General features: G+C 41.7%; 1 pseudogene; it reads left to right on the forward strand.

Moving 5' to 3' along the window:
* LOC137395051 (dolichyl-diphosphooligosaccharide--protein glycosyltransferase subunit STT3A-like) overlaps window positions 1–25,638 on the forward strand; it is a 349,554-nt pseudogene extending 323,916 nt beyond the window's left edge.
* The last annotated feature ends 1,123 nt before the right edge of the window (window positions 25,639–26,761 follow it).

The following is a 26,761-nucleotide window of genomic DNA, read 5'->3' on the forward strand; positions in this document are numbered from 1 at the left end:
ATGCGCATGTTTCAAATAATTCGAATGATCCGCAAGTTGAGTTACTCAGCAATCGAGCGTTTCAATGAACACCTGGCGATGCGGATTTAACACCAGTACTTGACCCCATAGGGCAAGTATTAGCCTAATTAATGAATCTATAAATATCTAGGCAGTCTTGTCAAGCTTAGCTTAGCAGCGATCGTTCGGAACGTTTGCGCATTGAGACTGCTGAAATCGAAATAAAAACGACTGAAGCGTGAAAATGTTTTTAATGTAATAGCCAACGATAGTCTAATGTGCATTAATCGCAAGTACCGTTTCCATGATTCGCAAGCACGATGGATTCGATAAAGTTTTGCGGATCGCAAAACTCGCTTAGCTTGCGCATTTATGTGGATAGCTTGCGGATTTATGCCGTTTCCATGACGCGGATAACTTGCGGATTGGCTCTAATTTGCGAATTATGCGGGTCATGGAAACGCAGTTGTAATAAGTTTTCACTTCAGATTTGTCTCCACCACACCAATAGAATTGTGTTGCTCAATTGTCGGGCGCCCAGTTTGTTAAATTTTAGACATGGTGTGCTGAAGAGCAAATCTGGGTTCTAAGTGCAATTGTCTAGACTTAAAATACCAGCAAACTGAGTCCAATTCATGCAGAATAGTCTGCGAGGCAACACTGAGTCCTGTGCTATTTTCTCATTAGAATGAATCACTCATTTTAGACCAGCATGCTAATTTATCTTGTGACAAGTTCTATCAAATGGAGTTGCATCTACCACACTGATTTTGAATTGATTACCATGTCAAATAAAGAAACGAGATGAGGTTGGTTGTATCTACCCCACTATCAAATGTTATCTATTAGAGTAAAGAACAAGATGTATAAGATATACTACAAATGTTGCAAAGCATAGTATAAAATAAAAGAGAAAATTCCCACCACTTTGAAAAATATAACTCTGCCCATAGGCTGTATCATAACAAAGAGTCACTTGCCTGAACTGCGAGTAGCTTTGGCAAAGAGTTCGTGAATGCACAAGAGTGAATATAGCTATGAGTACAAGTGTATCAGCAAAGGTGCTTCCGAGGTTACTGAATGTAGAAAAGATGACAAACTTCTCTCTTTTATAATCAAGGTGAATATTCTGTATATATATGTGCTTAAAATAACATGTAACTCCATTGGTTAACTTCAGACTGACGTAAAATAGTTTCATAACAAAAATATGATGTTGCAACAAAATTTGTTTCATAACAAAATATTATGTTGCGACAAAATCCGTTTGTCATGCGCCAGACACGGATTTAGGCATTTCCAGCGGAGAAGTGCGGTTTTCTTGCTACGTGGGTTCAGCAGAGGTACTCCGTTCACTTTAGTCCTGTGTTCTGAGGTAAATCGGAGTTCACGTATAGCGTTGACTAAAAGTCTCCGGAGTCTGTGGGAGCTTGGGCAATGTTTTTAATAATACCTCTGTCAGCTCTTTTTTCCACCATCTCGTGTAGGTCTACCTGATGACAAGTTAATTGGAGCTTTGCTGGTCCTTCTGTAGGACTCCTCTATAAATCTTATTGATGAGGGATTAATTGGCGTGTACGGCTTGTTGCTCACTATTTCATAAGCAATCTACAAGAATATTCAGTGCTTAACGGCAAATATCTTTGGCCATACACTGTAAATGAACGGTTAGCAAATGCTTAGCAAAGACCAACAGCATTACAGAAACTTGCACATAAGTGAGGTTGCTTATACCTTCCCTTTTTCAGAAGGTGTCGTCCTCGACACCGGGAATGTGCCATTTCCTGTCAAGGTCTGGGCTGCCTGGTGTGGATAGCGCTAAAGGGGTGGACCGCAGGTCCGGTCCACTACCTGGAAGGTGTTCATATCAATACCAAAATAGTCGCCGATGCCTAAGTCCAGGTACCCCATGAGTTGTTCCCAGAGCCTCTTTGGATGTGGGAGGTCTGGGTGTCGAGGCAGGTAGTGCGGAAGCCTTGGATTGTGGCGCTCAACTTGTTCTTTGAGCGTCCGCTGCCACATCAGCATAAGCTCTCGCCTCATCACTGGCCGGTCCGCGAGAGAGGATCTAGCTGGCTGGTGGAGGTGTTCTGCTGCAGTCGGATCTTTTCCAATCCGTGAGCGCAGCGCCTTCGTCTCTGCCTCTTTCTCCTCCAGTGATGCCTGGAGTCGGCGCACCACCTCCTCCTGCTCTGCCAGTTGGCCCTTCAAGTATTGGACTTCGTCCCTCATTGCTTCATACCGGACCTTCCTCTCCACTCTCCTTCGCTTCCTCTCTACAGCTCTCTCCGATAGCGCTTCCCACTCCTGGCTTCGTTTTCCCAGCCGCTTGAAGATGTTTGTTGCCTGCGCCATCCTTAAACATAAACAGACATGCACTGCACATAAACAAATGGCTTTTTCACCATCTATAGAACCAAGCATTTTAACCCACCGCGCATGAACATTCTATAAATTTACAAGTTATTTATGAACTTACTACAAATTTTCAAGTTACTAACAAAGTCAACTATTCTATATTTTATCATACAAGTTCCTGCTTAATTGTCCACTGGACATCTGTCGCGACTCCGAAGATTGTATCGGGGCTGTTCCGCTGGCTCGGGCTCAGCTCCCTGATCAAGGTCTAAGCTCATATCAGGTTGGGGGTCATCTTTCTGCTGACGCAATGAGGCAGCATCTGGCTCTGGGCTAGGCTCATCAGCTTTCGGCTCCCAGCGGTGCTCCGGCATCTGTCTAGGCACCATTCGCCGCAGATGATTCAGGTGTACCCACATTGTCTTTCCAGGATTAGGAGGTACCGGCCCAATCAGTCCACTGGCTCCCAGAACAATGTTCAGCTGATAGGGTCCCTTGTACTTCGGCTGCAGCTTTGGGGAAAGGCCGCACTTTGGGTCAGGCCTCAGAAGGTACACGTTTTCTCCAACTTCTAGCTTGGATGGGTTTACGCTCCGGTCATGGTACTTCTTTTGTCTCAGGGTGGATGTCCAATTGGCTTCTCGTGCAGCATCATATGCTTCTCTCAATCGCTTTTGCACGTCTTGAACATACTCATCCGTTGATTCAAATATCTGGGAATCATCCGGAGCCAGGAGATGTGTTGGAAGGCGCGCCTGCCTTCCATGCTGCAGTTCAAAAGGGCTGTAGCCTGTGGAAGAATGCACACTTGTGCGGTAAGCCAACATAACAAGGTCCAGGTAAGCGCACCAATCTGATTGGTTAGTCCTCACATATTGTCGTAACATCTCTGCCATCGTGCGATTCCATCTTTCTACAAGGCCTTGCGATTGCGGTCTGTAGGCACAGGAAAGTTGCTGTTTCATTCCAAGCAGGCGGGACACTTCTTCAAAGAGTTTGGAGGTAAACTGTCTTCCTCGATCTGATTGCAGCACTAGCGGAACTCCATGTCTTGTCACCACTAAGTTCACAAACGCTCGAGCAACAACAGGAGCTGTTGCTGTTCGAAGGGCCACGCACTCAGGCCACTTTGTAAATTTGTCCATTATGCAGAAGATCCATTGGTTCCCACGGGCTGACTTTGGCAGCGGCCCCACAAGGTCCATGCATACCACCTGCCATGGCGCGGTTGCTGATGAGAGCTGCATTTCTCCTAGTATAGGATGTGTCGGCAGTTTTCTGGTAGCACAACCTTGGCACGAGGCGACCCAATTCATCACATCTGCTCTCATCTTCTCCCAGTGGAAACGTTGTGCAATCTTCTCATAGGTTCGATTTGTCCCTAAGTGGGATCCCCATGTGCAATCATGCATTTCCTCTAGGATTCGTCCTTTAAGGTGAGACGGCACGATGTATCTTGCACCGTTGGCACTCCGATCAACAATAATTCCCAGAACTCCATTCTTTAAGATGGTGTATTCATCTGCCAGCCTCTTTGTTGTGGCATCAACATCGGAGAGGGTCCCATGCAGAAATTCTAAGATTCTGGCCAAGGCGGGGTCTTTCTTTTGTTCTTTTAGGAAGTAGTTTGGCCCATTCCCAAGGCTGACCTCATAGATGGCTGACACGGACACAGGCTCTTTGGAATCATGTATCAGGGTGGAGGATGAGGCTACTGGGATCCTACTCAAGAAGTCAGCAGGTCCCTGTTTTCGCCCTTCACGGTAAAAGATCTTGACCGTGAACTCTGCCATCTGTTGTATCCATCGCATCATCCTTGGGCTGTCACACTGTTTGATGCCCCAACTCAAACTCTTTTGATCACTGTAGACAATTACTTCGTGGCCATAAATGTAGTGCTTCCAATGCTTCAGACTCAGGATGACAGCATATAACTCTTTCTCAACTACTTCATAGCGAGTTTCAGCCCCGGTGAAATGTCTGCTGAAATAGGCAATGGGTCGGTCTCGTCCTTCACTTTCTTGACTCAACACAGCTCCACACCCAGTATTGCTGGCATCACAGGAAATCACGAAGGGTCGGTCAAACTTTGGGTAGGTTAGTAGAGGGCTCTTGGTAACCATCTGTTTCAGGGTTTCAAATGCTTTTTCGCATTCTTCGGTCCATCGGAACTTTGTTTCTTTCTTAGTGAGGTTGGTCAGTGGTCTGGCGATAGTGGAGAAGTTTGGGCAGAAGCGTCTGTAGTAGTTGACAAAGCCCAAGAACGAACGTGTTCCTGTAGCAGTGGTGGGTGGCTGAAAGTCTAGCAGTTTCTTCACATTAGCGGGGTCGGGAATGACTCCTTCAGTGGTGACCAGGTATCCGAGGAAAGGCAATTCTTGACGAGCAAAGGTGCATTTCTTTAGTTTCAACCTCAACTTGTGGTGCTCTAGCCGCTGGAACACTTCTTCTAGGTGCCGCTTATGCTCTTGCCATGTTTTAGATGCAATGAGAATATCGTCCATGTATATCATGCTACTGTGGAAAAGAAGACCGCTCAGTACGTATTGCATCAGACGGCTGAAGGTAGCTGGTGCGTTCTTAAGGCCAAAGCACATGTACTTGTACTCGAACAGACCTTTAGATGTGATGAAGGCTGTGTACTTCTGAGACTCTTTCTCCATTGGAACTTGATGAAAGCCCGCAAAGAGGTCAAGGGTGGTGAGATATTGTGCTCCGGACAGAAACTCCATGCTCTCATCAACCCGAGGTAGTGGGTAGCTGTCTGAGATGGTGACTGAATTCAGTTTTCTGAAGTCCACGCAAGGTCTTATGCTGCCATCCGGTTTCTTCACAATGACCAGTGGAGACGCATAAGGAGAGTTTGAGGGGGTGATGATCTTTGCCTTCAACAGCTCATCTAGCTTGTCATTGAGTGGCTGGCGCAGGCTGTTTGGAACTCGATACGCTTTCATCTTGATTGGTTTGGTGTTGGTCAGTTGGATGCTGTGCTCAACCACATTGGTACCTGGCAGTTCTGATTCGTCTTTGGCAAAGAGGTGACTGTATTTTTCTAGAAGAGTCAAAAGTTCACCACGCTCTTCATAGGTCAAAGCGCTTTCTTGTAGATTCAATCCTCTTAGCCAGTCCTCTCTACCATTCGGATTGTAGTCTACTTGGTCAATAGTCTGGATCTGTTTGGCTGCCTCCACATATCCTAGCTTCTGGTGTTGGTAGATGGTTAAGGGATGACAGGCAGGGTTGACAACTCTTACTGGCATCGCATCTCCAGCCTTGACCAAGGAACGAGGGCTCATGAAGAGGTGGTACTTCTCAGGGTCTTGTTCAAACACCAAAGGTTGGCCAGGCTTGATGGGAATATTGCTTTTCGTCATCACCACAGCAATGGCTCGGGGAGGGATCACAACTTTCTCTGTTGCTGAGACGCGCAGGGGTGGGGTCTTTGAGTGTTCTAGGGGTATGTGTTGACCTCCAATCTTGAGTTTTCGTGCGGCAGGATCCAATAGGATTGGTCCCCACTTTTGGATGCTGTCCCATCCTAGAATGCCATCTTGGTTGCAGCCTGGAAAGACACGGAAGAGTTGTCGGACTTCTAACTTTCCAATCTTCAATGTCAGTTCTGCTTCGCCAATCAGGTTAAGCCTTTCTCCAGTGACTGACACAGCCTGTTGACAGGTGAGTGGGTAGATTGAAACTCTCAGGCGTCGTATCAATGCTTCAGAAATGATTGAGATCGCTGATCCAGAATCAAATAGGAATCTTCCGACTTGACCGTTGACAGCTGCCAAGATCACTAGGCATGGATCTTTCTGTTTTCCATTGCGTAGTTGTCGAATTGGAGTCTCCGGAGTTGCTTGCAAGGTTCGTCTGGCCACTTCACTAATCGACTCTGTGTCATCGATCTCTTGATTGGTTAGGGAGGCTCTCTCAATGGTGGTACGGTCTATCTCATTGGAGGGTTGTCTTCTTTTGGCTCTCCAGCGGTTTGTTACTGTGTATCCAAACCTCTCAAATTGTTTGCGGCTGAGTCTGAATACTCCATAGACAGTGATAGCTGAGCAAACCAGGAATACCCACAGGTGGAATGGATTCTTGAGAAGGACGATGAAAGAGGTCATTCCCCTGGACACTATTCCAGCAGCAAGTTTGTCAGCGGTAGACTCCAAGTCTTTGAAGTCCCCTGCACTTGGTGAGGCTCCGAGGAAGGCTAAAACTTCAGCATGCGCTGAGGCAGTATGTAAGAAGGCATTTAACTGCTCAGTAGGCTGAAGTTCCCGCCAGGTGTACATCATAATTGGTTTGAAGATCATAGGCTTCATCAGGTCAGCGTCATCAGCGATTGAAGGGTAGCTGAAGGCATGAAGTATGGGGGCTTGGCCCGTCTCGGTTAGCCGTCCGGTTGGTTTGTTGTAAATGTAAACTTCCTTGGAGATTCTGACTGGAATGGATGATGTCAATGAGCAGTCGGCTGGAGTGCCATGATGTGAGATGATCAGAGTTGAGGGGTCTAAGTATCCATGGGATGACTGGTTGTTATATTCGAACTTAATGGGTATCTCTTCAGTGCAGTCCTTTGGCTGAGCCAGAAGGTGGTAGTTGTCTGTAGGTATGGGCACACAACTCCAAACTTCCAGCAGGTTGTATCCAGCACGGCTGTACAGCAAGGACTGGTTCAGCAAGGCTCGAATGGTCTCAGTAGGTTTGGTGAGGGCAAGGGTTCTCATCACTGTTGTGGCAGACTGCATACTTTCACAGGTCAACTTCAGAACATGCTGATAGGCAAACCGCTGTTCTTCTCTTACTCTAAAGTACAAGGCTTGGAGTTCAGCAGCAAGCTCATCTGAGGTGACAACTCCGACATCTGTGGCTCTTCGCTTTCCTCTGGAGATGTCGCCTCGAACAGGGGCGCTCTCTAGGATTTCCATGGTGAAGGGGACAGATTGGTCAGATATCTGCACGGTCTTGCCACAATCCGTCTCTGTGACATTGCTTTCAAATGTCAGTGCCAATTGACCGTCATTCGAGATCCAGCTCTTGTGAAGATATTGACCAGGCATCTTCTTATAGAAAAGGTACTTGCATTTGGCCTCCATGTTAGCCTCCCAAATTAATGCGCTGGTTTCCAACTGGCATCCGTTTGCAAAGTAACTAGGGCAGCTAGTCACATCTGCGCCGGTGCATTGGAATCCTGCAGAGTTGTGTCTCTTGTAGACTTGGACAGGGGTGGCAAAATAGTTAGTGGCGGTATACTCGTGCCAACGGCAGCATTGTGGAACGCCCCCTTTTGGTGTGCTATATATGAGCTGGTTGCTGGTAGCAAGGGCTCCCTTTGGTTGCAGTTCCAAATCACCCACACTGGTTTTTCGGGTCTGCACCATATTTCTACACTCTTCTACGGTCACCCTCATCTCTTCAGTAGAGGTCTCTTTGAGGTGTTCATCACCGAAAAAGTATGTCAGCAATCGGATTGTCTGCTTGAGGCCTCTGCAGTGCCATCCGGATACATCATATTGGAGAACATTATGACGGTACAAGCTGAAACTGGCAGGTCGAGGCTGCGAGTCATGATCTGCAGTAGGTAGCTGGCAATTGATAGGAGCCGGAAGGCTGAAGAGTTGCCCAGGAGATGCTGTCGGACATACCATTGGCTGTAGTTCAGCGTTGACACCGACTTGCTCCATGGGGCTGAGGATAGAGAACGTAGCCATCGCAGAAAATTTTAAAAGTGGGCTGGCAGAGGTGGGGGCGAGGCAGCAGGCTACAGTCATCATGGTGAGATACAAGTACGCATTCGTTGGTGAAGGCGCTCGTCCTCCGCCTCCTCCTTCGATGCGTGTGGCTTCGGCAGTTTCAACTTGTCGCACATTGGTTTGGCGTCCTTGGTGGCGTGGGTTTGGATTGGGGTGGTACCGCTTGCGAGATTGAGGTTGGCGCTGTCGCTGTCGGTTACAGGTACTAGCCATGTGGCCATATATTTTACAGTTGAAGCAAAGCGGCTCTCCATCTTGGTTATACGCTGGTTGTCTGTCATTCTTCCAGCTTCGGTTTGGTCTGGGTCCTCTCTCTTTCCATCTTTGCGGCTGCTGATATCTTGGGTGGACTGCCGCAGAGGGTCTCGGCTGGCTATATTCTGGTAGGTGGTGCTGTGGGTTTGGCCAATTCTTCTCTCTTTGAAAATTAGGAGCCTTTGGTTCAGGATAGGCTCTCTCCATCTGCAAGTTATTCACTTGTGCCGTGAGCTTTTCCATCTTCTCCAACAGTGCCTCCTGCTGTGAGCTGGTGGCTACTGCATGCACAGGAGCTGTTCCTTCTCTTTGCAAGAACTCTCTCTGCGCTTGTGCTTTTACTGCTAACTTCAATGCTTCCTTTGAATTTTCTGGGTCCTTTGGAATTATCGTCTCCTGGAGGTATCTGGGCAAGCCTCCTATAAATTTCATCATTAGCTGGTCATCTGCCATTGGTCGCTGCTCATCTGGGCAAATTTCTCCTGCAAGGCGCTGCAGGTCATCGAAGTAGTGCACCACACTTTCACCTGGCATTAAAGTGCGTAGGTGGAATGCGCCAGTGCCATACTTCTTGCCATCGGTGAGAGGTTGAAAGTAGTCATTTAAGGCTTTAGTGAGGTCATTGTAGTTCTCTTTCAAATCAGCATTCTCTCTCACTTTCTCTTTGTAGATTTTAAGCGCATGCCCTCTTAGACTATTGGTCAACCACAGCGCTGCTTTGGCGTCATTGAAGCCAAAACGGTCACAGGCCATTTTGTAGTCGCTGAGGAAACTCCGGAAGCTGCCATCGGTAGCTGGGTCTCCATGGTACTTGGGAAAGCTTCCATCCAAATGTGCTGCAAGATCGGCCATCTGTCTTCTTTGGTGCTCACGCAGTTCCTGTTGCAGGGCAAGCACTTCCTCTGCTAGTCGACGACGATCTCTCTCTTCAGCTCGCACTTCTCGATCGGATGGAGCTTCCTCCTCCAGAGTGCTCATGCAATAAAATGGGGTGAATTTTGTAGTACTGCCCTAGTCACGGCCCACACAAACTGCTTTTTCACAGTTTAATGGAAATAGGTAAAAAGGTTACCTGGTTTTGCAAGTTTAGGGTTGAAGGTTAAATTTAAAGTTGGATCGCTGTAGCTCTTTTCCAAGCTACGAATTTTTTTTCTGAGAGTCTTCTACGCGTGCTCCTTTTCAAGCTCTTTCCCAAGCTCTTTTCTAAGCTCTTTTCCAAGCTCAGTACTGAAACATAACAATAGGTGTAGGCATCTCGATAAGTAAAGCTGCTATCTCATATCTAGTAACAATTTGTGTCTCCCCGACTCACTGAGGCTAGCCCAACCGCACAACCCAAGCAAAACCTGTACTAACACAGCCCTAGGCTGGTGGTGTAGATAGCAAGCAGAGCTTTAATTCACTGCAGTAAAAATGTTCTCTAATTCTAAAAATTAGAATTTTTTTTTCATTAGCTGAAGTTATTCTCTCTCAAGCAGTGTAAGTCGCCCAACTGCTGAATTGTTAGTCTCAATAATCCTATAATCTCTTAGGAATTTCAATCTCATCTCTGCATTTTAGCATTCTCCTCAACCAGCATAAGTCTCGCAGCTGGGATAGGTAAAATCTCTGGTTCTCTAAAACAGAACTTTTTTTCTCATTAGCTAAAGTTATCTTTTCTCAAGCAGTGTAGTCCCACAACTGCGATTAATCTCAGTATTCCTATAATCTCCTAGGAATTTTAATCTCCTCTCTGTATTTTCTCTCGTGTACGCGTACATAATTTCTCATAGGCCTGTAATCTCAAAACTCAGTTTTTCTCAATAAAATCTCATCTTCAGCTCTGCACTAATTTAATATTCCTCTGCTTGCTTCTATAACCACGCTAGAGTTGGTGATGCGCAAAATTGCTTGCTCACAATAATGCACACCACAGCCTGCCACAGCTTAGTTTCAAGCTTAGCATGCAATTTTTCAAAGTGTTGGAATTTTCCCTCAAAAGAATGTAAACAAACATTCTACTCACGCTCTAGTAATTCTTTATGACACTGGAGTCGCGCCCCTCTAGCTAGAATAATTAATTGATAATTATCGGCTACGCTTACTGCTAACAGCTTACTCTACAAGGTTAAAGCTTCAGTGTTGCCAAACAAACATATTTGCATGCCTCGGTCATTGACCACCAAATCTGTAATAAGTTTTCACTTCAGATTTGTCTCCACCACACCAATAGAATTGTGTTGCTCAATTGTCGGGCGCCCAGTTTGTTAAATTTTAGACATGGTGTGCTGAAGAGCAAATCTGGGTTCTAAGTGCAATTGTCTAGACTTAAAATACCAGCAAACTGAGTCCAATTCATGCAGAATAGTCTGCGAGGCAACACTGAGTCCTGTGCTATTTTCTCATTAGAATGAATCACTCATTTTAGACCAGCATGCTAATTTATCTTGTGACAAGTTCTATCAAATGGAGTTGCATCTACCACACTGATTTTGAATTGATTACCATGTCAAATAAAGAAACGAGATGAGGTTGGTTGTATCTACCCCACTATCAAATGTTATCTATTAGAGTAAAGAACAAGATGTATAAGATATACTACAAATGTTGCAAAGCATAGTATAAAATAAAAGAGAAAATTCCCACCACTTTGAAAAATATAACTCTGCCCATAGGCTGTATCATAACAAAGAGTCACTTGCCTGAACTGCGAGTAGCTTTGGCAAAGAGTTCGTGAATGCACAAGAGTGAATATAGCTATGAGTACAAGTGTATCAGCAAAGGTGCTTCCGAGGTTACTGAATGTAGAAAAGATGACAAACTTCTCTCTTTTATAATCAAGGTGAATATTCTGTATATATATGTGCTTAAAATAACATGTAACTCCATTGGTTAACTTCAGACTGACGTAAAATAGTTTCATAACAAAAATATGATGTTGCAACAAAATTTGTTTCATAACAAAATATTATGTTGCGACAAAATCCGTTTGTCATGCGCCAGACACGGATTTAGGCATTTCCAGCGGAGAAGTGCGGTTTTCTTGCTACGTGGGTTCAGCAGAGGTACTCCGTTCACTTTAGTCCTGTGTTCTGAGGTAAATCGGAGTTCACGTATAGCGTTGACTAAAAGTCTCCGGAGTCTGTGGGAGCTTGGGCAATGTTTTTAATAATACCTCTGTCAGCTCTTTTTTCCACCATCTCGTGTAGGTCTACCTGATGACAAGTTAATTGGAGCTTTGCTGGTCCTTCTGTAGGACTCCTCTATAAATCTTATTGATGAGGGATTAATTGGCGTGTACGGCTTGTTGCTCACTATTTCATAAGCAATCTACAAGAATATTCAGTGCTTAACGGCAAATATCTTTGGCCATACACTGTAAATGAACGGTTAGCAAATGCTTAGCAAAGACCAACAGCATTACAGAAACTTGCACATAAGTGAGGTTGCTTATACAGTGTATGCCTCAAGAACGAGTAGTCTAATGGACTTGAAGCTATGAATTTATATTAACATTGTATACACACAAAACAATTGTATATGCACAGACAACAAAATTTTAATCCTATATATACTGGAAGTACAAAAAAACCCAGCGGAACTATGAATCCAAGGTGAATCAGATAAGTAAACATTTCCCTGAATTATCTGGAGCGCATGTGTTAAAGTGTTAAACTTGAATTGTTTTAAACATTCAGAAGTTGTCTGATCATAAGCTAGAATATGATAGCATAAGATATGATATAGTGAAACTAGTTGACTTTGAGAGTGGTTGAAGTTTGCTGCATACAATTATTCCTTAACCCTTTCACTGCCGTATGCGCATTTATGCGAAATCTATGGTTGACTGTCGTGTGCGAATTTTCTGGCAATTGCATAGTAACCTAATTTTATTATTCGTTGACAACATAGCCAACGACCTTTAGTACCTTTATGGTATTGACAGTATTGTTCGGAAATGTCTCTATAAAGTTAGCCTAAATTTGCGAAGCAATTTTGAATCTTTGTTTGGGATTTTCCAACTCAAAAATGCCCATTTTTTATTTTTAATGTTCAAAATATTTATTGTTACATGGTTCCCTCAAGTACCTCCCAAGTCAAAAAATTAAAAAGCTTATGTTGATGGCATTATGGCCGATTCAGATTCAGATTTTAATGATTACACAAATAATGAAAGCAATAGCTCTGACGACGATGAAATTAATATTAGTGTTGCAACAAGATGTCATTTTCAAAATTATACTTTCACATAGCTTTAGCAAGCTATATAATATAGCCACAAAATTATAGCTGCACATACATGTAGCTTTAGCAAGCTATGTAGTATAGCTATATTGACAATTTTTGCATAGTGATGTTTGTAAACATTTAAAACAGTTAACAATATAGATTATACTTGTAACAATTTTTTCTTAAACGATGTTTAAAATTGAAAAATTATGAGTATGTATCATGCTCAAAAATCAGCAACTTTCAGTAAAATGGCTGGCAGTAGGCCAAAAGCTAAATTTCTACATGAATGGCAGTAAAAGGGTTAAGATCAGGTTTGCTATACAAAAATTAGTAATTGGTATCCTAAAGGTTGGCTTCAACAATTTACATTACAGTTATTTTATATCAAAAGGTTAACAATGTCTTACTCTGTTGTGTGGTAGGTTCAAAATATGTGGAAATGTGATAACAAGCTCCTAAAAGCTCAAAAACGAACAGTTAAAAAACGACTGTAGGTTGGAATCCCTTATTTTGATGACGTACTCAACTCGACGTGGTTATTGTTTTGACACACGGTGTTATCACCCGAAATGAAAAGCCGATTAAAGGCACAATATAAAACGTCTCGGAGCACTAGTTTAGGACTAACACTTTGGGTTCTACCAAAAAGCCATCATCAAATATACATACACATGCTCACTACTTAACAGTTTATTTTCAGCCTTGTATAATCATCTAGTCATAATCTTATCATGTGACCCATATTTCCCACAAAATGGGTCAAGCAATTTTTACAATGTGCATTTTTTGATCAGCACAGGTGACCAACAGGCTCCTCATGTTTATCAAAGGATGGTACGCCCCTTCCAGCTAAGAGTAAAAAATTAAACTGATTTTTAGGCCAGGTTTTGAGATATCAGTGCTCAAAGTGACAGCATTACGATGATAACGAAATAGATGCCTAAAGACAATAGACATGGTTTTATTGAATGCGTGAAGTTTATTCGTGAAAGTATTTTGACTAATGAGGTCGCATGAAGGTGTTAACAGAAGCACATCGGGTTCAACTACGTCATATTTGAGCTGTTTTGAGAGGGGTTCCAATCTACGGCTGTTTTCGTGATGGCTGTGATTAACTGTTTGTTTTTCATCTTCTACGAGCTTTTAATCGCAGTTCCACATACAGTGCACCCCCGAGATACAATGTTAATTCGTTCCAGGGTTGGCATCGTATGGTGAAAAATTCGTATATCCGGGTATAGAGACCATTGTAATTAAACAATGCAAACACTCCCTGGTAAAAGTCGTCCATTTTTTTTATAAAAATGTGTACATATTGACAATTAGCAACAAAATAGTATGTTAACTTTAGTAATTATAGTTACCTACAGTGACTGTATTGTATTTAGTGTATTTTAATGGTTACGATCTGCAATAAAACGCAATATTATAATGTGTGTACCAAATGCAGTACGTACGGTAAGGAGTTCTTGCCTTCAAAAGGTACGCAAAACATAAACTTTGAATTCACTTCAAGTAAGTTTAGCTTGCTAAACCTACACTTAAAACTAAGTTTTAGTATGTATCAACTTTTTATCACAAAATTTTATCCTTCAGCAGTTCATATCTTCACTTTCACTATAAACTTTAGCCTATCTGTTTAAAACCTTTTTCAACCTAAATCAATAAGGCCGAGCGATGAAGTTATAGAAAGCGGCCCCTCGCACACTTGACCATTTAATGGCTACCGAAAAGAAAAATAAAATTTTATTTTCTATACAGGACGTACATACCTTTGGAGTAACGTGGCTTTAGCTGGTACATGTAGCGAGTAAAGCAGAGATGAGGCAAAAGCGTATCAATGCAAATTATGGTGCTGTACACTTGAAAATAAATTTAAAACGTAATGAATTGGAATTTTTTAGTAGGCTAAAAGAAGTTGTCCATTCCTGTCCAATTCTTCTACCTTTTCTACGAAAAAATTGATGGTGCAATGCAGAAAATTGCTAGCTAGCACTTGTAAAAGGATCCAGAGAATGTGGTACAGTAGTTTGTCTTGTATGAAATGTGCACAAGAATCAATGTAACCATACATACAAAGTTTGTACGTATTTATACCCTAGGGGGGACAGGGCTTTAGCAAGTTTCAGAAAGTAATGTGGATGCTTCAACTATCCTGAGTAGCTAGTTATATGCGTTACATACATACATACGATGAATTGTATTCACGTAGAAGATAACAAGCCCATATGCAAAGACATGGTTAAACAAGAGAATAAAACATAAAACCAAAAGGAAACAAATAAAATGACTAAAATATGAAAAACATGCCACACAAGAGATAAATAATATATATTATACATGCATTGTTTTAATGTACCAGTCCACATCAGTAAATTAAACACTTAAAATATTTCTGCGAATGTGGGGTTTTCCGTATCTTCTACATCCTTGCCTTTACTAAATGGTTGCTCCTTTTAAATGCTGATCGCGTGCATGACCTAGCTCATTCAAATCTTCAGTCGGAAGCTCTTTCTTGTGCTTGCTTTAATGGAGTTCTTGTTTTAATAATAATTGCAAATGCTGATTGGTTGCGATCATATTCCTTGACAATGTTAATAATACGGGTCCCTTCTCATTTACGACATCCAACTTTGTTGACATAGAAATCAATTTTCCTTCGTTTTGTAACGTTTGGATCGGTCTCAGATTCCATAGATAACGAATTAAATGTAGATACTTGTAGTTATATACGTATGCTGACTTAAAAGTTTATAGCAAAAGCTATAATAACGCTACAAATGAATATTTGCTCTCGCTTGTGCATTTTACACGAAATTTTCCACGCGGATATGAGAGAAGTCGATCATCGTGTCTCTTCTAAACGTTCTAAGAATGTTTTCGGCAAACGATATTTCGGTGTCTTTTTTTATTTCGACGTGTGTTATGAGCACACCGACGGCCAAATTTTAACTCGGGCGAAACTTTTCTCCAATTCGTATGGTGAAATAAAATTCGTATAGCGAGGTGAAGATATCACAATGTTTGACTTCGTAAGGTGAAAAAATCGTATATCAGGGTAATCGTATCTCGAGGGTGCACTGTATTTTGAACCTACAACATTGCAGAGTAAAACATGGTGAACTTTTTGATACCAAATAACTAATGTATACTTTTTTGCAAGTCAACCTTTAAGATACATCCTGTTAGTCTAGTTTTTAATTTATCTATAAACTAGCCGGGCTAGCCGTTGTTGTATGCATATTAAAATCAGCTTATAAACAATGAGAGTTGCCTGTCACTCGCTATCAGCTTGGCACATTGCCAATGTACAATTTGAGCAAGCTGACCAATAAGAAGTACCCCTCTCCGTGACTTACGGCCACGATTTTTCGTCATGATCAAAAGCAGTAGCCCGTTTGCTCCCATATACCGACATATATCGCCTAGCGATTCCATCAAGCTTGTGTGGCTAAATTGGTAGGGCGTCGAGCTGATAAATTGGAAGTTCCGAGATCAAATCTTTGGCGATGTGGAGTCTTTATTCCAAGATTTTAATAGCTGTAGCTGGACACACTCAATGACGACAAAGTTTGAAAAATATACATATAGACTAGCTGTAGAACCCAGCGTAGCCCGGGTAATAAAAAGTTTTTGAAAAGAAGATTTATTTGTATGCAACGTACAACAAAATTTACCATTCTAAATTTCAAACTAAATATCTTTCGAAAAGTGTTTTGTGTAATCGATATAAATTAACAGAGAAAATAAAAACAATTGCAAAGGTCTTCAAACTTTGTCAAACAACTTATAAATTTCATCTATTGAGCAAAAACTTTTGTGAAGGTAAAACAAATTTAAAATATAAAACTACTATAAAAGGGTTTAAATGTAAATGCAAAATAATTAGCAAGCAGTAGCTAACTTAAGTCTGTCTTGCTACAATTACAATAAGAGATGATTTGGTCATGATACAATTAATACGAACTGAGAAAACTAAATAAATGTTCGGAATTTTTGAATTCATAATAGCAATTCTTGCATAGAAGTGTGTGCTTAAAAAGTTACTGCTCCACAAGCAACTATCAAAACTCTGAATATGACGATACTGCTACTTCTCAATACTGGTAAAAATGTAAAAATAAGATAATGTACTGTCTTTGTCTGACGGAACGATGAGATAATGTAGAGGCCATTCCTACTTGGAATAATATAATTGTCCACATGAAAAGTATTGACCTTCACCGTAATTTAGCAATTAAACCTTATGAAAAGTCCGAAATAGAATTTCACAAAAATGCAAAAAAAGCATCGTGTTTCATAGAGTTAATAGAGTTTAATCACCAAATTTTAAATTTGAGAAAATCTATTGTTATTTTCGTTTGCCGAAAACAAATTAACCCTAATACGACGAGGATGAAAAAGCATCGTGTGTCATAGAGGTAAAAGAGTTCATAGAGTTAAATTTAGTACGCCGTTTTTATATGAAAACAAAGGATGCATCCGTTATGTAGTATGTGCCATTTATTGCAAGAGTGTTCAGGGCCTCGTAGTTACATTTAGATAATAGGATTGCAAAACTGTAATCACAATCTTTGTGAGTGTAAATCCAGCAAAAGGTGAAATTTTAATTCCAAGATTTTGATAGCTATAGCTGGACATACTTGAAAACAAACGACAGACAACTTTGAAAAGTATGTATATAGATATATTTCTCAAAGTTGGTCGTGTGTATGTGTGCATGCCCAGCTATAGCTAATATAATCTTGGAATAAAGAATCTGTATCGCAAATGATGTGACCTCGGAACCCCTTATTCACTAGTCTGACACCTTACTAACCAAGCCACATGAGTTTGATAGATTCGCTAGGCAATATATGCTGTCATATAGAAGCAATTACTCTACCGTTCTCCATTACGACGCAACATAATGACGCAACGACATGGATAGCGGTGGCGTAATTTTACACTTAATCGTGAGAGCAAATAGTTAGCTCTTATTAGTAAGCTTACTCAAATTAGTCATTGGCAATGGGCCAGGCTAATAGCAAGTGGCAGGTAATAGCAAGTAACAATTACTTCTCATTGTTTATAAGCTGATTTTTAATACCCGGGCAACGCCAAGCATCTAGCTAGCAATTGCAAATGTTGTTATATGTTAAATACCAATAAGTTTTCTGTCCAAAGACTTTTTTAGTCCCCGGACAACGCCGAGTAGTACAGCTTTTTAGCATACATATGCCTTATTGAGGAGTAAACAGTATCCAACTTTGATGAATTATTGTGATGTCGGAGTTGTCCTCTTATTAAAACACTGCAGTTGTACTATACCTTGTCCTAATACTGTTTACAAACTATAATGATATTGGAACATTTCCATGGTCACATTATATTCACAGTAACACATAAGCACAGAAATTCATCTTTCTAATAGCTAATCACGTTTTTATCACTTCCTTAATAGGCATTCGGCGTGTTTGGATTCTGTCAGATTTACGCGTTCGTCGACTATGTCCGAACCCATATAACATATGACCAGTTCACCCTTCTGCTCAGAACCATAGTGACTGTTGTTGGAGGAACAGCGTTGGTCATAGGGGACTGCTCACTGCTACAGGTATTGTTTGTTATAAAATGTAATTGTAGAAGTTTAAATCTGTCACACCGTCTCTCACTAGTTTGTTTATATGTAAAACTCTGTTTATGAATTGTCTTTTTATGCAGGCTTCAATATTGACTAGAGTAACTCATGTACATCGTAAGCTTTTATTTCTCTCTACAAACAGCCATTAGTTTAATGAACTTAATGTCCTGTTATATAAAAGTTGTCTTTTACATCCGTCTTATGTAAAAAGATTTTTACTGCTTGAAAATAAATCAACTTGAAGAGCTAATGTAAACTTAGAGTGAAATGGAGGCTAAATGTGGTCTTCACAGTAAATACATAGCAAACATATCTACATAATATTTAAATATAGTTATGATATATACATTTTTATTTAGTTGTTCTTTCATAGTTGGTTTAAGCAAAAAGTAAAAGTAAACACTCATGTCTGTATTCATACTGGAGAATCTGACCTGTGAGCAAGAGGTTATAGGTTCCATAACCAGAAAAGGCAATTGGTGTTGGCAGGAATAGTATCAAGTCTTGAGTTGCTCTCTGTAACTAAGCATGTCCAGTCATCAAAGTTAACATTCCATTGGCCTCAGACGTGTTCAGCAACGATCACAGAGACATTGTATGCACAAAAATGTTCTAAAAAACATACACAGCTTCTGCTAGCAGTAATTTAAGAATATGCTGTGCTTAATTTTTTTAGTATTGCTCACACAGACATCTGATAATTGTTTAGGTAAAATCTCTCCTTGGACCGGCAGGTTCTACTCACTGCTTGACCCATCTTACGCCAAGAACAACATTCCCATCATAGCTTCAGTTTCTGAGCATCAGCCTACAGCGTGGAGCTCATTCTATTTTGACTTACAAATGCTCGTTTTTATGTTTCCAGGTAAGAAAATGTTATCCTAGAACATTTTTGCATGTATGGAATTTTGATGTTTTATAGCTGTTTATATTGGTGATCCCAGCATGAAGACCAAAAACTATAATATAAGGACCATGTTATGATCTTTGGGTACATATAAGGTCAAGGTAGCTTAAGGAGGGGTTACGCTTTCCAAATTGAGTTTTATATTTAACCTGATCGTGAATTGAATATGTTAATGAGTAGTAAAAGAAGTAGTTTATGAAAAGTAATACTTTCCATAACTTTGGACCACGCGTTTTCATCTCCGTGGTTGGTGCCTGACTTTATAAAGTTATTTCTTTTGTAGCCGGAATGTACTTCTGCTTCAGTGGGCTCACGGATGCCAACATTTTTATTATTATGTACGGCCTTACAAGTATTTATTTTGGGGTGAGATTCTTAGCTGTCATTATGACTTTGTTTCCTACTGTTTTGCTTGATATTCTGTTTGCTCTATGATTTCAAGTGATTCATTTATTTTACCAAAAATATTTTTAACAGAACTAATAATGCTGTTTGTATTTGCCACTGTAGGAAGTAATGGTGCGTCTTATGTTGGTCTTGGCTCCTGTTATGTGCATCCTCGCTGGCATCGGGGTCTCCACCACCCTTTCATTGTACATGAAAAATATGGATCCAATCTTTGGGTCAAAGAAATCTGAACCATCCAGTAAAAAGACGTCTAAAAAGACGGTTGGAGAACTCAACTACCCATTTAAAAATGAGGTGGGTCAACGGAGGGTTCTCAGTAGCTTGTATGTAATACTTTTAAAATGTTGATGTATGACTATATCATGCCTACAGATCTACATGCTTTAGTTACCGACGGAACTAGATGTGACTTCAAAAAGGAGTACTTTCTGAAACCATCACCATTGTTAGCGAGAAGAAAACTACTTAGAAATTAGCGCTTGGTTAAACTGATCAGTTCAACATTTTCTATGAGCTCTGTTTCAATGGCTTGTACCTATTGAGGAGTTGTTTCCTTTTCAAGGTGGCTACTGCTGTAGTTTTCACCATGACCCTTTTCCTCATCACCTACGTTTTTCACTGCACCTGGGTCACTTCAGAGGCCTACTCCAGTCCTTCCATCGTTCTCTCCGCCAAATCAGGCGATGGTGGCCGTGTTATATTTGATGACTTCAGGGAAGCTTACTACTGGCTGAGGCAAAACACTCCAGAGGTAACAAGGATGCTCTTCACTGTAATAGTTAGTGATTCTATAGCAAGCAAATGTTCAATCGTGTCCTGCTAACTCTTGTTGAATAACATTGTAGCTAAAGTGATATTTACTTTTTTTATTCCAATACCAACTATGAACCCGTTAACAACGCCTGTTGTTGTTCATTTGAACACTCACGCTGGTTAATAATTTTTCATTCACTTTTTTGTTAGTTTAGTCTTCTAGAACTTGCCTCCTTCCTTTGCAATGTGTGCTAGTTGTTCATTGGCTAGTCATTAGATTCTCTCTCGCTAAGTTTATATACGCACTTACTTTTCTGTCTAGGATGCAAAGATTATGTCTTGGTGGGATTACGGATATCAGATAACAGCTATGGCTAATCGAACAGTTTTGGTAGACAACAATACTTGGAACAACACTCACATATCCAGAGTTGGGCAGGTAGGCATCTTAGGATTGACTTTGCTTGTTCTTTCATTTATGAGACATTCGAGAGATCTATTACTTGACCACACAGTATGATCCCATTTACTATGTTGCGTCCAATTCTTTGTCATGCAGGCAATGTCATCACATGAAGATAAAGCCTATGAAATCATGAGAGAGTTGGATGTGGGATATGTGCTTGTTATATTTGGTGGTCTCACTGGATATTCCTCAGATGGTAAGTGCTCTTTCTTGAAATGGGCTTTCATTCAAACACCTCTCTCTCGATCTCTTGCTCATATTTCTCTCTCCCTCATCTCTCTCACTCATCTCTCTCATATCTCTCTCCCACTCGTCTCTCTCCTCACTCCTCCCTCTCTCACACTTTTCTCACTCACTCCTTTTTCACTCACGCTTTTCTCACTCATGCTTCTCTCACTCACGCTTTTCTCACTCACGCTTCTTTCACTCGCGCTTTTCACACTCGCGCTTTTCTCACTCACGCTTTTCTCACTCACGCTTTTCTTACTCGCGCTTTTCTCACTCGCGCTTTTCTCACTCGCGCTTTTCTCACTCGCGCTTTTCTCACTCGCGCTTTTCTCACTCACACTTTTCTCACTCGCACTTTTCTCACTCACGCTTTTCACACTCACACTTTTCTCGCTCGCGCTTTTCTCACTCGCGCTTCTTTCACTCGCGCTTTTTTCACTCGCGCTTTTCTCACTCACGCTTTTCTCACTCGCGCTTTTCTCACTCGCGCTTTTCTCACTCGCGCTTTTCTCACTCGCGCTTTTCTCACTCGCGCTTTTCTCACTCGCGCTTTTCTCACTCAGGCTTTTCTCACTCACGCTTTTCACACTCACGCTTTTCTCACTCACGCTTTTCTCACTCACTCCTTTCTCACTCACTCCTTTCTCACTCACGCTTTTCTCACTCACTCCTATCTCACTCACGCTTTTCACACTCACGCTTTTCTCACTCACGCTTTTCTCGCTCGCGCTTTTCTCACTCGCGCTTCTTTCACTCGCGCTTTTCTCACTCGCGCTTTTCTCACTCACGCTTTTCACTCGCGCTTTTCTCACTCAGGCTTTTCTCACTCAGGCTTTTCTCACTCGCGCTTTTCACACTCACGCTTTTCACTCGCGCTTTTCTCACTCAGGCTTTTCTCACTCACGCTTTTCACACTCACGCTTTTCTCACTCACGCTTTTCTCACTCACTCCTTTCTCACTCACTCCTTTCTCACTCACGCTTTTCTCACCCACGCTTTTCTAACCCACGCTTTTCACACTCACGCTTTTCACACTCACGCTTTTCACACTCACGCTTTTCACACTCAAGCTTTTCACTCGCGCTTTTCTCACTCAGGCTTTTCTCACTCACGCTTTTTACACTCACGCTTTTCACACTCAAGCTTTTCACACTCACGCTTTTCACTCGCGCTTTTCTCACTCAGGCTTTTCTCACTCAGGCTTTTCACACTCGCGCTTTTCTCACTCACGCTTTTCTCACTCACGCTTTTTTCACTCACTCCTTTATCACTCACGCTTTATACACTCACGCTTCTTTCACTCGCGCTTTTCACACTCACGCTTTTCACACTCACGCTTTTCACACTCACGCTTTTCTCACTCACGCTTTTCACACTCACGCTTTTCTCATTCACGCTTTTCTCCCTCACACTTTTCTCACTCGCGCTTTTCTCACTCGCGCTTTTCTCACTCGCGCTTTTCTCACTCGCGCTTTTCTCACTCACGCTTTTTTCACTCACGCTTTTCTCACTCACGCTTTTCTCACATGCGCTTTTCTCACTCGCGCTTTTCTCACTCACGCTTTTCACACTCACGCTTTTCACACTCACGCTTTTCTCACTCACGCTTTTCTTACTCACGCTTTTCTCACTCACGCTTTTCTCACTCACTCCTATCTCACTCACGCTTTTCACACTCACGCTTTTCTCACTCACGCTTTTCTCACTCACGCTTTTCACACTCGCGCTTTTCTCACTCACTCCTATCTCACTCACGCTTTTCTCACTCACGCTTTTCTTACTCATGCTTTTCTCACTCACACTTTTCTCACTCGCGCTTTTCTCACTCACGCTTTTCTCACTCACGCTTTTCACACTCACGCTTTTCTCACTCACGCTTTTCTCACTCACGCTTTTTTCACTCACACTTTTCTCACTCACGCTTTTCTCACTCACACTTTTCTCACTCACGCTTTTCACACTCACGCTTTTCTCATTCGCGCTTTTCTCCCTCACACTTTTCTCACTCGCGCTTTTCTCACTCGCGCTTTTCTCACTCGCGCTTTTCTCACTCACGCTTTTTTCACTCACGCTTTTCTCACTCACGCTTTTCTCACATGCGCCTTTCTCACTCGCGCTTTTCTCACTCACGCTTTTCACACTCACGCTTTTCACACTCACGCTTTTCTCACTTACGCTTTTCTTACTCACGCTTTTCTCACTCACGCTTTTCACACTCACGCTTTTCACACTCACGCTTTTCTCACTCACACTTTTCTCACTGACGCTTTTCACACTCACGCTTTTCTCACTCGCGCTTTTCTCACTCACGCTTTTCACACTCACGCTTTTCTCACTCACACTTTTCTCACTGACGCTTTTCACACTCACGCTTTTTTCACTCGCGCTTTTCTCACTCACGCTTTTCTCACTCACGCTTTTCTCACTCGCGCTTTTCTCACTCGCGCTTTTCTCACTCACACTTCTTTCACTCATACTTCTTTCACTCATACTTCTTTTGCTCACTCGTCTCCCCTCGTCTTCTTCTCCTCGTCTCCCTGCTCCTCCGCTCTCTCCCCCGCTCCGCTTTTTCCCCTCCGCTCTCTCCCTTTCGGGTTCATTGTTGTTCCCGCACCCTCTGTTCGTGCTCCCTCATTCTCCCTCCCTAAAACACGACAGTAGTACGCCGATGTCTTGTACTAATCATAATAATGCTTTTTTCAGATATCAACAAGTTTTTATGGATGGTACGTATTGGCGGCTCAACACCAGAGGGCGCTCACATAAAGGAAGCAGACTACTACACTCCCCAAGGAGAGTTTAGGATTGACAAAGATGGTTCTCCCACCCTACTCAATTGCCTCATGTACAAGCTCTGTTATTATAGATTTGGTTCAGTCTACACCGAGCAGAGTGAGTGTATATTTGTTTCTACAATACTGATATTTGTATATCTCAGTTTGAGAAATCGATAGTTTGCGAGGGTGTGAAGGAAACTGCTGGTTCTCTTTACTTCTTCACAAGACAGTCAAGAGATGCAAATAAACACACAGAGTCTTTAGTCATCAAATAATATATATTTCTGCCTAAATATATATAAATTCATGAAAGCAAATGAGTGTGCAACAATTATCAGTCATGCAGAGAGCCTGCGCTGCTCTTCTGGAATGATCTAGGCAGGCTTTTATATGCTTCTTTTCACGGTAGGTTCTGGCTCCTGCTTATCGCCTCTAGACATCTTCCTTTGTGATGTAACTCGAGTATGTGACTAGGCTCTGGAATCTAACTCATAATGGGGTCAGTTAAGCTAAGCAAAATGTAGCTGAGCGGACTCACTTTCACTATGTTTCCATGATGCGCAGTACTGCGAAGCAGCCCCCTCCGAAGGCGAGGGAATTGTACATTTCCATGCTGCACAGTGGTTTTCAGCAAATTAGCAGAGAAGAGAAATTGTATGAATCGAATCGCCTGATGGAGAAATTGAATCGTTTATGGATACCGAACGTCAGAAACGGTCTTTTTATGCTTCTGTCATCATTATACTTTTATTTACAATACACATTCACAAGGTTTTACAAACCTTAACACAATTTTTTATAAAGTAATATATTTTTAATAATTATTTTTTAAGTAATATATTATTTAAACGTTAATTTAGGACTTGCCACCTATTTTTCAAAAAGTGTTGGCATCGATAACAAAGTCTAGGAAAGTAATCACCTAATCATCCTCGTGGGTGATTAGGTGAACCATAATTAAATATAGGGGAAAGAAGATCGGAAGAATAAATAAAAACAAGATTAGCGGAATAACATTTGTACTAGTTCATGGCCCTCGAAGAATCCGTCTCCACGGCATGAGAGCTATGCGCAGCCACTGCGCAGCAGCTGTTTCCTTGCTGCGAATTTGCATTGGCTTCGCACTGATCAGTGCGCAGTGATTTCAGTGCGAAGCCGCCGTTTCCGTGATTCATAGTGGGCGCCACTCCGAAGCACTGCGCACCATGGAAACATAGTGTTTGTTTATAACAACTGGAACGGTCCTGTTGCCGTGACAACTTGATTCTGTTTGCGAGCTGACAATCGCTTTGGCTTAAAATACATGCCACTACTTCTTGATCTTCCAGCCAGACCGCTCGGTGTTGGTGCCTGGCTGGCGGCACTACAATAGACAATTAGAATGTTGGTATATCTCCTACAGAACAAGGTACTATTTTGTCGGAGTAGGTCAAAAATCAGCAACTTTGCGATGCTTACAATTTTGTGCAGTTTGTTATGACATTCTCTGCTTCATCTTTTTTTGCAAATTTGTAGCCAAGCCATCAGGATATGATAGAGTACGTAACGCTGAGATTGGTAATAAGGACTTTGAACTCGATGTGTTGGAGGAGGCATACACCACAGAGCATTGGATAGTTAGAATATACCAAGTGAAAGACTTGGTTAACCGAGGCGTATAGAGAACCCATCAAACCTTTTGTATAGTTTCTCAGTCTCATGCTAGTACATTCTTTAGCTTACGCAATGGCTCAGCTACAGTGACACAGATGTCTCTCAGAGATGCATAGTATCTGGTTAGATTCATGTCATGGAGAACTCTTTATAGCCTGCTAGTAACTTTCCTGAATGCATGATCAACATGTGATTTGTAGCATCAGTAATGATTTACAATGCTGTTTTAACTTAGTTGTACAGTTCAATAAAGCTTATGCATTCCTTGGTGGCCTTCATTGTATCAATTTTGTCTGAGGCTAGCTAGTGGATGGTTCAAATATGTGACCCCGGCAGTCAGAATGTACAATCGTGCGGTAATTGGATTGTTCACAATAGAGCGCAACGCTTGCTATATGCTATTATATGACTCCCGTCACTATTTTAGTAAACAGTGGTTTATAGTGCATTCAACCCTGCTCTTTCACGTGGTCTTGTTTATTTTTGTGTCTGACCAATCATAAAGCCAGAATTTCCATTTAAATCTACCCACATCGGTGGTTGCTATGGAAATTGTCATAACCCAAGATCTTAAGTATAGACTCTAATTGCGGGTGGGCGCGTGTATGTGGCCATTTTCTGTTTCAACGCCTCAGGCTAAAACAAAATAAAACGTCGCACAAATTACGGCTAGTTGACGCTAATAATTTAGATGTAATTCTAAGTATTTCTACTTAGAATCTGAGTCAGCTGCCTCAGACTATAGTGAAAGCGATGATGAGGATTGTGATAATAGGGAAACCTCAGAAATACAGCTGCTTACGCAATATGTGGCTGCTAACGATAAGGAGAGTAACAGCGATCATCCTAACTAATTAAATTACAGAGAATAACGATCAGCCTATCACTGCTGATAACTTTCCCATTATAGCTGTTGACATTAAACTAATAAGTAGATGCAAATGTAAGGAATTCTGCACTAGTTTTATGTCATCTAAACAAATAAGCCTCGTTAGAACTGTGTATCAAGGATTACCGAAGGACACATTTGATATGGTTGTGTTGGGACAAACTGCCACTAATATAACAAGCAAACCCGTTGAATGAGCTACAACAAATCTTCGCAGTGTACTCTGTGTTACAATGTGTGAGTGTTAAACTACATAAAAATAGCTCTAGATTGAATGGTCACTTGATGAGTTGGGTTGATATTTCCGCATCTTGATGCCCTCTGTGGTCACCTTTCGTTGACCTTACCATGACCTTCTGTATAGATGGACAATTTTGAATACAGTTCCAACATTTTGATAAGTCGTTGGATTATCATTATATGCAGTCATAGCAATATAGCTTGATGAGAAGTGCCCAGTTTGAAGCATACCCTTTTAATAT

This window comes from Watersipora subatra, chromosome 4 (assembly GCF_963576615.1).
Source record: "Watersipora subatra chromosome 4, tzWatSuba1.1, whole genome shotgun sequence".
Lineage (NCBI taxonomy): Eukaryota > Metazoa > Bryozoa > Gymnolaemata > Cheilostomatida > Watersiporidae > Watersipora > Watersipora subatra.